This window comes from Battus philenor, unplaced genomic scaffold (genome assembly GCF_028537555.1).
Source record: "Battus philenor isolate CCGP_79_NKW_IND1 unplaced genomic scaffold, ilBatPhil1.0.hap1 SCAF_13, whole genome shotgun sequence".
NCBI classification, from domain to species: domain Eukaryota; kingdom Metazoa; phylum Arthropoda; class Insecta; order Lepidoptera; family Papilionidae; genus Battus; species Battus philenor.
Window position 1 is genome coordinate 9976687 of NW_027181675.1, and position 12472 is coordinate 9989158.

The following is a 12472-nucleotide window of genomic DNA, read 5'->3' on the forward strand; positions in this document are numbered from 1 at the left end:
CATTTACGTTTAAGTTATACAAATAACCAAAAACATTTAAATTTCTTTATTAATTAAAAATGTTTCAATAGTTAAGGATAAAAAATATGCCGTCATTAGCATCTTTTATATAAGATCTAGTCATTAAAAGCATTATAAGCCTATACTTTATTAGCTAAGCGGAACTAACAGAGGTTTGGCAAGTCGTTTTCTTGTCGAAGCGACCTTGATGCGACCCTGTGGCGTTCACGCAACTTTGTTGAAATCTTATGCGAGCGTGTGGTTTCTTAGCGATGAGTAACTTTAGAACATTTAATCGATATTTATTGTTTTATAGTAGGAATATAATTAAATTGTATATTTAAATAGAACATTTATGAAATATGACCATGTCTAAAACAGGAACAAGTGCATAAGAATCATTATCATTATGTCAGACGATAGTAGCATACTATAAGTCACAGGCCTCTCAAAGATCGTCACGACCACTGGTCTTCCGCAATCCTCATCTAGAGACCTCCCGCGAAATTGGCTATGTCGGTCTACCTACTAATTTAGGAATATAAACGTTTTAAAGTTAAAAACCAGGTAGCGCCGGTTAAACTTTATTAGGCTACAGAATGAAATATTCGGAAACCCTGTGAAGATGACGTCATCGCAATAAATTCGGGCGTCACATTCCGCGCGCTTGTAGAAAGAAAGTGGCGGTCGCGAAGCGACCTTGCGCGGTGAAAGGCGTCACAAGTGGCACAGCCGGAACCCGCTCTTCCCACGGACCGATCAGCCTCTCTGCCGTGCCGTTATGCCGCGCAACTTTCGGTAACCGGTTCAATATGTTGGCGCAAAAAATGCACTCGACTTGGACCGGTGCCCAGCTTAGATTCCGGACTGAGGACATAAAACACGGATCGGCTGAAACTAGCAACTATTTGTACTATCTCAAGATCATTAGACTCTTAGATAAATTAAAATATTGTCTGTAGCTTCTCAATACATAAGTGAAAATGTATTCACACAAAAACATTATCGATTTTGACACTATACATGTCGAAGTATAAATACTGCCGCAAACTAATAATTATTTGAACGTAAGACTCGACTGCTTCGATTTAGCAATGGCTTAGGATATAAGATAGGATCCCAGAAAATGTTAAAAAAGCTTATTTAGCGAGATTAAAAAAATCAAAGAAGGTTTGCGTGCTAAGAGTTTTCTTCGTAGAAGATAACACACCTTGGGAATGACGTGTTCGCATTCAAGCTATTACAATGTTTATTAAATTATCTAGTTTCGTATTATTAAAAAAATATAGTCTCGCTGAGTTTCTTTCGCCTGTTCTTGACAGACCTATGGCATCACAACCGAACAGGTAGACTCAAATTGACGTCAACAAGGTAAATAATCCATTGTATGTTGAAGAAAGAATTTTTTACTTAGAATTTGGATGCGCTTCTCGAGATTACATTGTATTTACTTTTTATGATAACCTCAAGCACCTTTTAACTTTCAAATGTTTATTTATACATTCGTAAGAATCGTAAATTACATTCGTAAATAAATACAAAAAAGGAAATATAGTTATTTTCTTTAATTACATTTCTATCTATAAAACGATACTGAACGTATTTTACACCAGTATACATACGCGTGTTCTGTCAAGCTAAGTATATGCAGCTGTCCGTACCGGTAAAACCTCTCTTTCCTAAACAAAATACTCATTGTAGCATTCTTTTCTGAAAGTATTGACCATTATAAAAATAATCTTTTCACGTCTTAAAAGTTTTCAACTATTATTATATTACCATATTTTGATGTCCTATTTTTACACGACCATAATTAACTCTCTAATTTTTGATTACTGATTTTATAATTATATCAATTTTCAATTTAATCATCAGAGAAAACAATTATCATATTGTTGCCATCATGAATGGAATTTAATTCAACGATTTCAGTACAAATAGGTTAAAGAAAAATTTACAAAAGTTTCAGGTAGAAAGTGATACAAAAGTTTTGTATCAATTTATTATCTTAGTTAAACGTCGTGGTCGAGAATAACATTAAAAAGGTAAAATATAAATGTTACTTTTATTCCCGAGTATTCCAAGAACAAAAAAAATACGCACGAATGTAAAGCATACAAATATAAAGTACATAAAGAATATTAGCGGGTTTAACACCTGCGGTGCACAGATGTGAATTTATTAAGACATTATAATTTTTTTTCAACCTTTACACTTCTATTGAAACATGTCATGGAAATTTAACAAGCTCTACATGTTTTAATATGGAGCTGTGGTTAAATATCGGTTACTTTGATACAAAAATAATAGCAACAGAAAGAAAAATATTTAGCCACAGATCTAACTATGGACTATGATATGTTTAACACGCTGTAATAATGGTATTGTTCAGGCTAATAACTCATAGCAAAATTTACTTATGATTTACTAAAATGGAACTTCATTATTAAAATTAATATTCATGAATTCAGGGTTTTTTACGTAATCACGTCATATACTTATAAATTACGTTATTACATAGCAAAATAAGGAGTACAGCATTACTTTCGAGTATGTATATTACGTAACCAAATAGCAAAAAAGCATTAATAACGAGTAAGTATACGTATATTAACCTTGTTGACAATGTGTGTGTGTATTTAAAAATATTTAAAAAGATCTGTTTTAGAAGGACTTAAACAGTTATTATGATAATTGCGAGACTATTTGGTATAATTTATATTCAATGTAAAACGTTAGTGCAAAAATGACGTGGTAACCACAATTCTTTGTATTTTGTTTAGACCTCCATACCAACAAAGAAGACTTGTGTAAATACTGCTAGCATCTTATCATCGTAATTGTTATCGATATTGACGTCATTATTTTCTTTTAGTTGCATCCAAAACGATTTTCCACAATAAATATTAATATTTATATTTAAAGGCGGTATATATATTGTAAGAGATTACAAAAGTATTTATTTAATTTAGTGTTCTACAAACTGCGTAAATGAAATGTGACTATAACTATAGCAAGTCTGGAGTTCTTTAGCGGAATAGCGGGCCTTCGTCTGTATGTCTGGGTTATCTCCTTTGTATATGTAGTATAATTTGTAAAAAGTCCTCATAATGAAAAAAATAAGGCCTACTGAAGCGCAGGGACATCCACAATGGGTATACATTCTATTTTTTTAAATCTCTCACCTATTCATAATCACCAAGACCACCAGATAATATAAACACAAAAGCAGATTTCATAAATAAATCTTAGTTTTTCACTGCATTTGCATTACTTAAAAAGACATCGCATGTTTATAGCTTCATACCTGACAAAAGACAGAGAAAATTCCCTATAATTATAAGAATACAGGTTCTCTATAAATGTAAACAATATGCAGGAGATATCTTCAAGTGCTTTTTTATACATGAGAACCGTATAAAGCTTCAGGGAACAAAAGGCGGGAAAATTGTAACAATTACTTTAAGTAATAATGAGTTCGGTGACGTGCGCCGATGGAAGGTTCGAGATTTCGGTAGCAACATCGATGACCGCGCGCTCTGCTCGTGGTTAAAATTATATGTGGATTTTTGTTTAAATTAGGACAAAACTAAAATAAACTACATACACTTACTAGTTTCACTTAAAGTAGATTAATAAATTTTAGATTAATAATTGTTAATTAGTCCCATTGTTTTGACATTCAAGGTTATCATTTTTAGTGTTTATAAGACCTATTTTATTTAAAAAAAAAGAGGAATTCATAGTCTTCTTATTAAGTATTATAATGTACGGGTTATGTGCGGTATATGTATAAATTCATGCGTAATCATCGTATAACAATAAAGCGAAGCTTTTTGATAATTTAATCGTCGATGGTACAGACTGCATCAATTGTGTGAAAGAGACAGCGAGCCGCTGTTCTCCGCGGCAGTGGCCTAGAATTCAGACAATTTCCGTCCGCCAACCCACCGCGGCTCGGTCGCATGGCAACAGCGGCTGTCTTGCGTCTCTTGCCGAGCTATGCGCACATGTCTAGTTGCTTAGACAACTGTTGGTAAGAGTCTATATAATAAGTCAGAATGCATCAATTTTTACTTACCCTGGACTTCCATGCATGCTTTAGTCTCTTATGTTTCTGCTAGATGTATATTTTTATAAAAAAACATCCAAGTTTTCGATTAAAAGTAGAATTTTTTTTAGCCGAAAACCGGTTAAAGATCACTCATTGAGCCTCCTAAAACAAGAATGTTCTTATTTTGATAATAAACCTTTGCTTCAGCTAAATATTTAATTTAAAATAAATTATTATTTAGGAACCGAGTTATGCAAAATTAATGTACAAAAACGCCTAGCACTTATACCTGATTTAAATTTAATTTAATTCAAAATGTCTTTATTCAAGAAGGTATTTACATCCACTTTTGAAACGACAATTATCTTAATAGGTTATAAGTTGTGCCACCGGCTCGGATGCTGATCTGCTGCGAAGAGCTGGCCAGAAACAACAGTTGCTCATTCTAAATGAGAATTAATAATGTTTGATGTATACATTATAATGTCATGCACATGAGTCAACAAAGTAAATTATAGATAGAAAGTAAATTATCGGTATTTTTATCAACAAAAAATCTCCTAGTGATACTAACTTACTAATTTATTGAAGAATCTATATTTGAATTAATATATATAACTTATTTCGTTTGTTTGTATGTTAAATTCTTTACTTGATTACACCAATGTTTAAAGTAAAATAAATAATTCTGGCCCTAAACGGGTCGGCTAAAGTCTGTGACTGTTTGACTGCAATCTACACGTGACTCAGCAGCGATCGAGTCATGAGTCATTGGCATTGATTTCAACCCGAATCCCGAGCTCCATTTGAGGGCTTTAGAAATCGTATTTTTTCTTTCAACACGAATGTTCTAGACTTATAACTATTGCTTTTGAATCAACTAGTTTTTCGAGGTAAAATAAAATTAATTATTATTAATAAAATGTTAATTCTTTATTATTAATACACGAATTGAACCTTTGCTATTTTTTGGACCGGACTCTTGCTGCTGCCCAAACGCAGTGCAGCAGGCAGAGCGCAGAGGGTGCATGGCTTAAGATGTCTTTTGAGGTAACAAAGCTCAAGGGCTACCCGGGGTAATCTCGACTCGAGCTGCTAAATACTATTTATAATCTGTATATTTATATATCTAATACTATTTTACCGGATTTGGAGGAAGCCGAACTCTTAGATTGTTTTGGCGGTCGATTTCTGAAGCTCAAAGGCCTCCATGAGGGAACCTCGGCTTGGGTTCCCACTTGCGGATAATACCTGTTAAACATTCCGACACAAGGACGTCCAGAAAGTTCGAATTTTTACTTGGTAGGTTGCTATTATCTTGCTAATATCAATACTAACACTTTGGAAACTGTTAAAATGTGAAACTCCAGCAACGCTTCAATCTAGTACGATAGAGGCACCTTGTGATTGATTTCTATATTTGTTATGACAACACCAACGTTTCATGAACAATGATTCGAAATTCGAATGAAAATTTTAGTAACGTTAAATAATATCATAATTTTTAATTCGGTATTTCAATTAAATAATTAGCTATTATTGTTAGATTCCATTTATTATCATTATTTTAATTTTTAACAAATACCATAACAGATTCAGTTTAGAACCGTAGTAAGTAATATTTGTCGAGGAGTTGCATTAAGTAAGTAGGCTTTAAAGTATTCAGAAAAAAATCCTGAGATTCATTCAATATCGCTCAGAAATTTACTCTTTTCTACCTTCTGAAATTTTTATGTTTTTATAAATTTTTTATTTAATTTAACCAGTTCAACAAAATGATGCCATTACATGGATTTAGACCTTTTTTACACAAATATTCCGAGACTTTAGATTATGATTGACGCATTCTTCTTTTGAGTGAATAACAAAATTCACTCAAAAGTGAATAAGTGAAAACAAATAGTGTTTATATTTTATTAAATATATATTTAATGATCGATGTGTACATTGGTTTATATGTTGTTTATGTGCCAATTAATATTATAAATTAATAATTGCTTATTATTATAATTCTTCCCTGTCATTATAAATCTTAAATGTAATATTATCTAAATAATCAATTTGTGATATCTTACTTCTAAATACTGCTTTCTTTAAGTAAAGGCTTTTAATTTTACTTTTGCTACTATTATTAATATGTAAATATGTGCTAGCTGTGAGATTATTAAAAATAAAAATAATATAAAATCAATTTCTGATCCCCTTTCACTAGAATCAGATTATTTTCTCAAGTAAAAGGTCCACCTGCATCTGTAGACGGCGCGCTCGCGGCGCGTGCTGCGGCCGCGAACCCGGATGCGGCCGATGACGTAATAGAGCCTTCGCCCGGCGCCTCCGCCCCTCCCCCGCCGGCCGCCTGTCTGGCTGCCCGTCTATGTCGAAAGTCGCAAACTTAAGGGCTTCGCTATTTGCTCAATACCATATAGCTACATAATAAACGTAAACATACAAAAATGTATTTAAAATATTTTTAACCAATTTTATGTTAAAGAATCAATATTACTATAATATACAAGAATTCACTCAACATTCAAACTGCTTTTTTTTTCAAATAATTTTATTGAAAATTAAATTTTGAAACATGTATCTAGACACTATTTTGAATTATCAATATCTTTAAGATTACAAGTAATAAGGTATCACCGTCTGAAAGTACTGATCTGCTAAAAAGAGCCGGCCAATAACTCAACAGTTACTGTTTTGAAATGAAAATTAACAATGTTTAATTTTTATAAAAAGATTACAACATTTTTACATGGCTTATAAATGAGACCACAAACTAAGTATCACACATTTCGATAGTTGAAAACTGTTGACTGCTATAAGAAGTAAAATAAATATATATTTATATATATATATATATATATATATATATATACATATATTAATTTTAAAACTAAGAGGAGGAAGATTTAAGTAATGTGTTGTGGCATTTTATTATGTATAATCGATCAGGTTAACATACTTATGTACAATTTAAGTTTATAAACTCTATCAGGTATTAAGACTTTGACAGATATTATTCACGTTTCTGACTGATTTGAATTTTTAAAATTTCTTAGGACGTTGACTAAATAATTTATGAATAATCTTTACTTTTGTAATATATTAAAATTGTGAACTGTTCTATAAAGTATTGTTATATAAATACAGTCTTAAAATATTATCCAAATAAGATCATTTACAGTGACTCTATCGTGTATGAAGCACAAGAGAGCCTAGTTTGATAGAAACTAGAATAAGTTTGACCTCTCCTAAAATGACATCTATCAACATATAACTACGAGAGTTCTAAAGTCGCTCTGAACTGGTAAAATTCCAATAGAAACATGCACGGATTTTTTGTTGTTGTTTACTGTTATAATATTCTATATGTTAAGTGTAACTAATTTTATAAAGCCGAAAGAAAAGTAAAATGAGCTTATATTTATTTCTAGTGTTCTAGTTCTATCCTTACGTACAATACAATTCTACTAAATTTATTAATATTCCTAGGCAGCACCAGACTGTCATAAAATACAGGAGAAGCTGTCCTGTCCGAAGTTATTGACCTGTAGCATTCCAGTAGAGTTTCAGTGTGATCAATTTATACAGGTTGATTGGAAATAGTTGTAAAATCTTTTTGCTGTCAAATGTTATATATATTTAACATTCTTGTATCGATAATGTACCGCCGTAATATTTTCTTTATAAAACTTCTCTTAAGGGAGTTTCATAGAGAGATCATTCAGTTATGTCTTATATATAGACATAGGTTATCATTCGATATATATATCGTGTTTATTAGACGAAGAAAAATCGTCTAATCATATGCCTTTAACTCTTGTCATCATAGTTATAGTAGAACGACCCTTCTTACAATTTACCAGGCTAACAATGATGTTGGTCTGGTAAATCGTAAGTATAACTGCCGACTATGAAGTCGGCAGTGTACAACAGCTTTAGATTATTGCAACTGGTCTCCGACTTAATTAGCCCCTTATAAGGTTTAACTCGCCCGTTGTAGACGAGAACAAAGTTAAATTACAATTCTTCTCATTATCTTTACAGTGTTTAAGTGGGTGCCTGATTAATTGAACTTATTAAGAAACATTACCGAGTACATTGCTTTCATATTTATTAATTGATGACAAAATTTGTAAACGTTATACAGAGTATAAGTTTATAGCGGGCATGCAGACTGTTTATTTATATATCTTACTTGACGTAACTGACTCTTCCACTACTAAAAATCGTATCCCTTTTTGGAAAGTTTGTCGCCCTGTATGTTACGTCGTCTGTTCTTCGGCGGAGTGTGTCGCTTCAATTACTGTGGTATCGAACGTAGTTCCGACCTGACCTGAGCTATAGCCTCGTGATAGCCGTCCACCCACTTTCAACTTCAACTGCCTAGTGCTGAAAAATAGTAATATAATAAAGGTAATTATGTTATATTACATTTTAAAAGACTCTTAGCTAATAAAATATTTGGGCTAATATACCGTACGGTTTGATTTTTCATTTTATTATTCCTGGCGCAAATATGGTTTTATTAAGGATTTTGTATTTTAAAACCGAGGGTATCAACGACATAAAGTGATGCCAAGCCATTTTACAAGTGCCTAGATAACAAGTAAGATAATCGAGTTTGTCCTATAATCAAAATGAGTCATTTACGTGTGTATTCATTTAATTAGCGCGTTAAGAACTATTCTACAGTGTTATTATTTTTTATGGCTTATAAGTTATTGTCCTCGATCATACTTGACCAGCATAACATTTAGACCAGGTTCTCTGCAATATGCCATCAACGAGTTCAAAGTTATTTTGGTCATGACGCCTGTAGGCAATCAAATAACTTCGACAAAATACTGGTTGTGCATTATTATATGCACTGATCTACACAAATCAAATCAGTAACTGGCCTCTACTACTACCACTGCCTTGAGGAAAGCAGAGGATAAAAGCAGTATGTCTTCTATTCCATCAGAGCACAAGACGGATACGACCTTCAAAAACGCAGACTTGTCTGATGGCACATAAGCAAAAGAAAGTCGTTGGATACGAACAGCGCAAAACTAGCCATCGTGATAATCTTTGAGGGAGGCACATGCCTGGGAGAGGGCGTCGTCATCAGGGAACATGATGATGAAGCTAAAGAAAGTATTCCGAGAAAAGTTTGGCCAGAACATCATCAATTCCTTTTAATTTTAATAGAATATACCAAAAACTAAGATACTATTTCGTATATGAAAGATAATTTAATTTGTTAAATAAGTACAATGTTATTCAAGCCGCTCTAAAATAAAGTTCACTGCGCCAAATCAATGGCTTAAATTAAGTAATTTGAGATATTGTTCATCTCAATTGTCTGACATCCATTTTGGCGTGGGATGTACGTATACAATGTGATCTTTTTAAAATATCCATTTACCTTGTTTGATGAAACAAACCATACTTTTTACATTGGCCCACAGACTCTTTGATATCAAAATTTCTATGAAAATATCATTGTTGTTTACTCCAGAATAGATCTTAAAATCGCTACGGACTTTTATATTTATGATATAACAGAAATATTTTTCTATTTTAAAGTCAAATAACAGCCAACGTCTATCTGTAGATATTGTCATTGTTAATATCACCAACTATTATTTATTGTAATAAAATAAAAATGATACCTGATAATTACGAAAGTTGCATACGTATATACATCCATATAATATCTTATGTCTTAGGTGGGCATACCAAATAAAATCTTCTTTCCTAATTTAAAGTTGTGTCTATATGTATGTAATTCATTACACATCCTCTAAAAGTTTAAGATACTTTGACATCCACGAAATGCTACAGTTACTACAAAAAATTGTTATTAAAACATATTTCAGATTCAGATAGTATAACTTAGAAGAACGGTCATGTTATGATTGATTAAAATATAATGTTGTACAAGAAAAAAATATGTTAAGACGCCTTCTATCATCTTCTATCTATCATCTCTGTTTACCTCTATCATCTATACATTGATATACCTTCCTACCGTTCTCAGCTAAAATGGCTGCCTATCCGACAACACCGCTATTTGCATGCACTAACTACACTTTTCTCTTTTCTCACACTGCACCCGCTTACTTATAATCTCAGTTCTACTTCGTAGTCAGTGCACCCAAAAGAAACGCTTCGCTCATCGACCAATCGTCTACTTTTATGTCTCTCTATAGTATCGACTTTACTCACTCTTTGTTCGCAATACAACCTATACTTCTCCGGAACGCGCTTCCCTTGAGTATTAGGATGCTCAGGAATTTTTGCGCATTCAAAGCGAAGGTTTAAACGCTGTTGTTTTATAAGCTGGCGGAATCATAACGATAAATGGACTTTATTTTTTATTATATTTATAAAAATAGTACATGTAAATTAATAAGCACTGTACGGATCTAACCAGGTATGTGCCAAGGCAGATATATGTAATCTCTTCTAGACCAGATTACCAGGAAGTAGTTCTTAAATGCGTGGGAAGTACGTAAAGGGTACGTGTGACGACGCTACTTGCTATTAACAATTTCTTTTATGTTATAGTCAGAAGGGTTTCACAATTCATTACCAAGAAATTGACAAAACAAACATGAGATACCATGTGAGATATCTTTCATTCATATTCTGTATCACAGATGAAAAAAAAATGATTTATGGACTATTTTATCCATCAGTCGTTTCACTTCATCCTCAGCATATCAGCTGATGCCCACTGCATTCAGCATAGTACTCCCTCAATGATCGACACAATAACCGGTCTCGCGCTGTCTGCATCCAGGGACTTCAATGGACTTTAACAATGTCGACGGTCCTCAGGGTCCTGGAGTCAGCCTACGCCGCGTCCACCGGTTCGACACCTCTCCTGAACCTTTCGACCTCACCTTAATTAAATGAACATAGCCCTGTCAAACTTCAAATTTATCTCAATAGCAAATATTTTTAACGATATATGCTATAAAAATAATTATTATCTTTCTAAAATGCTACAAAATCTTCCCGATGCCAAAACATCAATACGACGGGTGGAGTTCACGTCAACGTCCAGCCTGCAGACCGTAACGGGCTGGTAGCGTTATTTTTAAATCAAATAATTATTATTCTGTAGCGGCAAGTTAATTAGTGACAATAAAACTTCATAGTGCGTCTCATAAATCAGTGTAGAGCCAACGGTTTCGTAATTGAATGCATTAATTTAAAATAAGAAAGTAAAAATGAAATTATTATTATTAGTACTATACAATATTATTGAAACATAATACAAGATACAATAACACTGGTGTAATAATTAAATAGCAACAAATGTTTATTATTTCCAAGAGTACTAAGTAGATCGGTGCGCAAATATTTCAATATTAAACCTCAGCGGAGTATAATAAGTTCCTCGGTTAACGCGAATATTATTAATTTAAATAAATGTAACCTTTAGGAGTTATATCGCAATTTATTTTTTGATTTATTTTCCTGGCGTTTTTAAAGCTCACAACTGTCAAGTTGTTTACCATGGATAGATTTTCGCTTCAAAGGGCACAAAAATTCTGTAGTTAGAAATGCCTGGCCTCTGGATTTAAACACGCCAAGTAAAAATTCATCATGAAAATCATTATTTCCGTCGAAGCACATTCATTACTGGCCATTGGAATCCCACATAGATTTCAAAAAAGGCAGCGGAAGCATACTGCATCATCGTCATCAAACTTGTGAGTGGACTACGCTAAGCTGTGTTAGCTGGTCCGTAGTCTCCACACCTCCATAACCTTAAGGCTCCAACGGCCCTGTTAACGTTTAATATAAATCTTCTAGTACCAGTAACGTTCCAATGAGAGATAAAACTAGAGGCGTCTTTCAGTTATAACGCCCTTAATAAGAGTAATCACGAACAGAAATGGCTATATCTTGAAAGAAGTATCATTTAAAACATTCTATAAACCACCACAGAAGGTAAGACAGTTAAAATAATCATAAATCGCGGGATTAGACAAACTTTATTGCGGTTATTGACCCTCTTACATTAAATAAATAAAAACCCGATGAAAGCTCGTTTTAAAGAACTTAACTGATTTAAAAACCTGCGCCGCTAAAAAGTTTGCTCTATGTGAAGTGTGTGAGCCGGATACCGCTAATATATTACATTTGATAAACAACAAATCCTCGTCCAAAACATCGTCTCCTGCCCGAAACTCTTTAGGACTACTCTATAAGATAACGGGATGTTTCCTTCAACCTGGGAACCCATAATTAATATAATGAAATCCAAAAACTAACAAAACCAACCTCGAAAATATAATAATAACAATAAGGAGCGAAATAATCTGTTAAAAATAGCTTTATTTCAATTAATGACAATATTAATAGTAATATTTTTTGATGTATAGCAAACGACGGTACAACAGAGAAATCAGAATC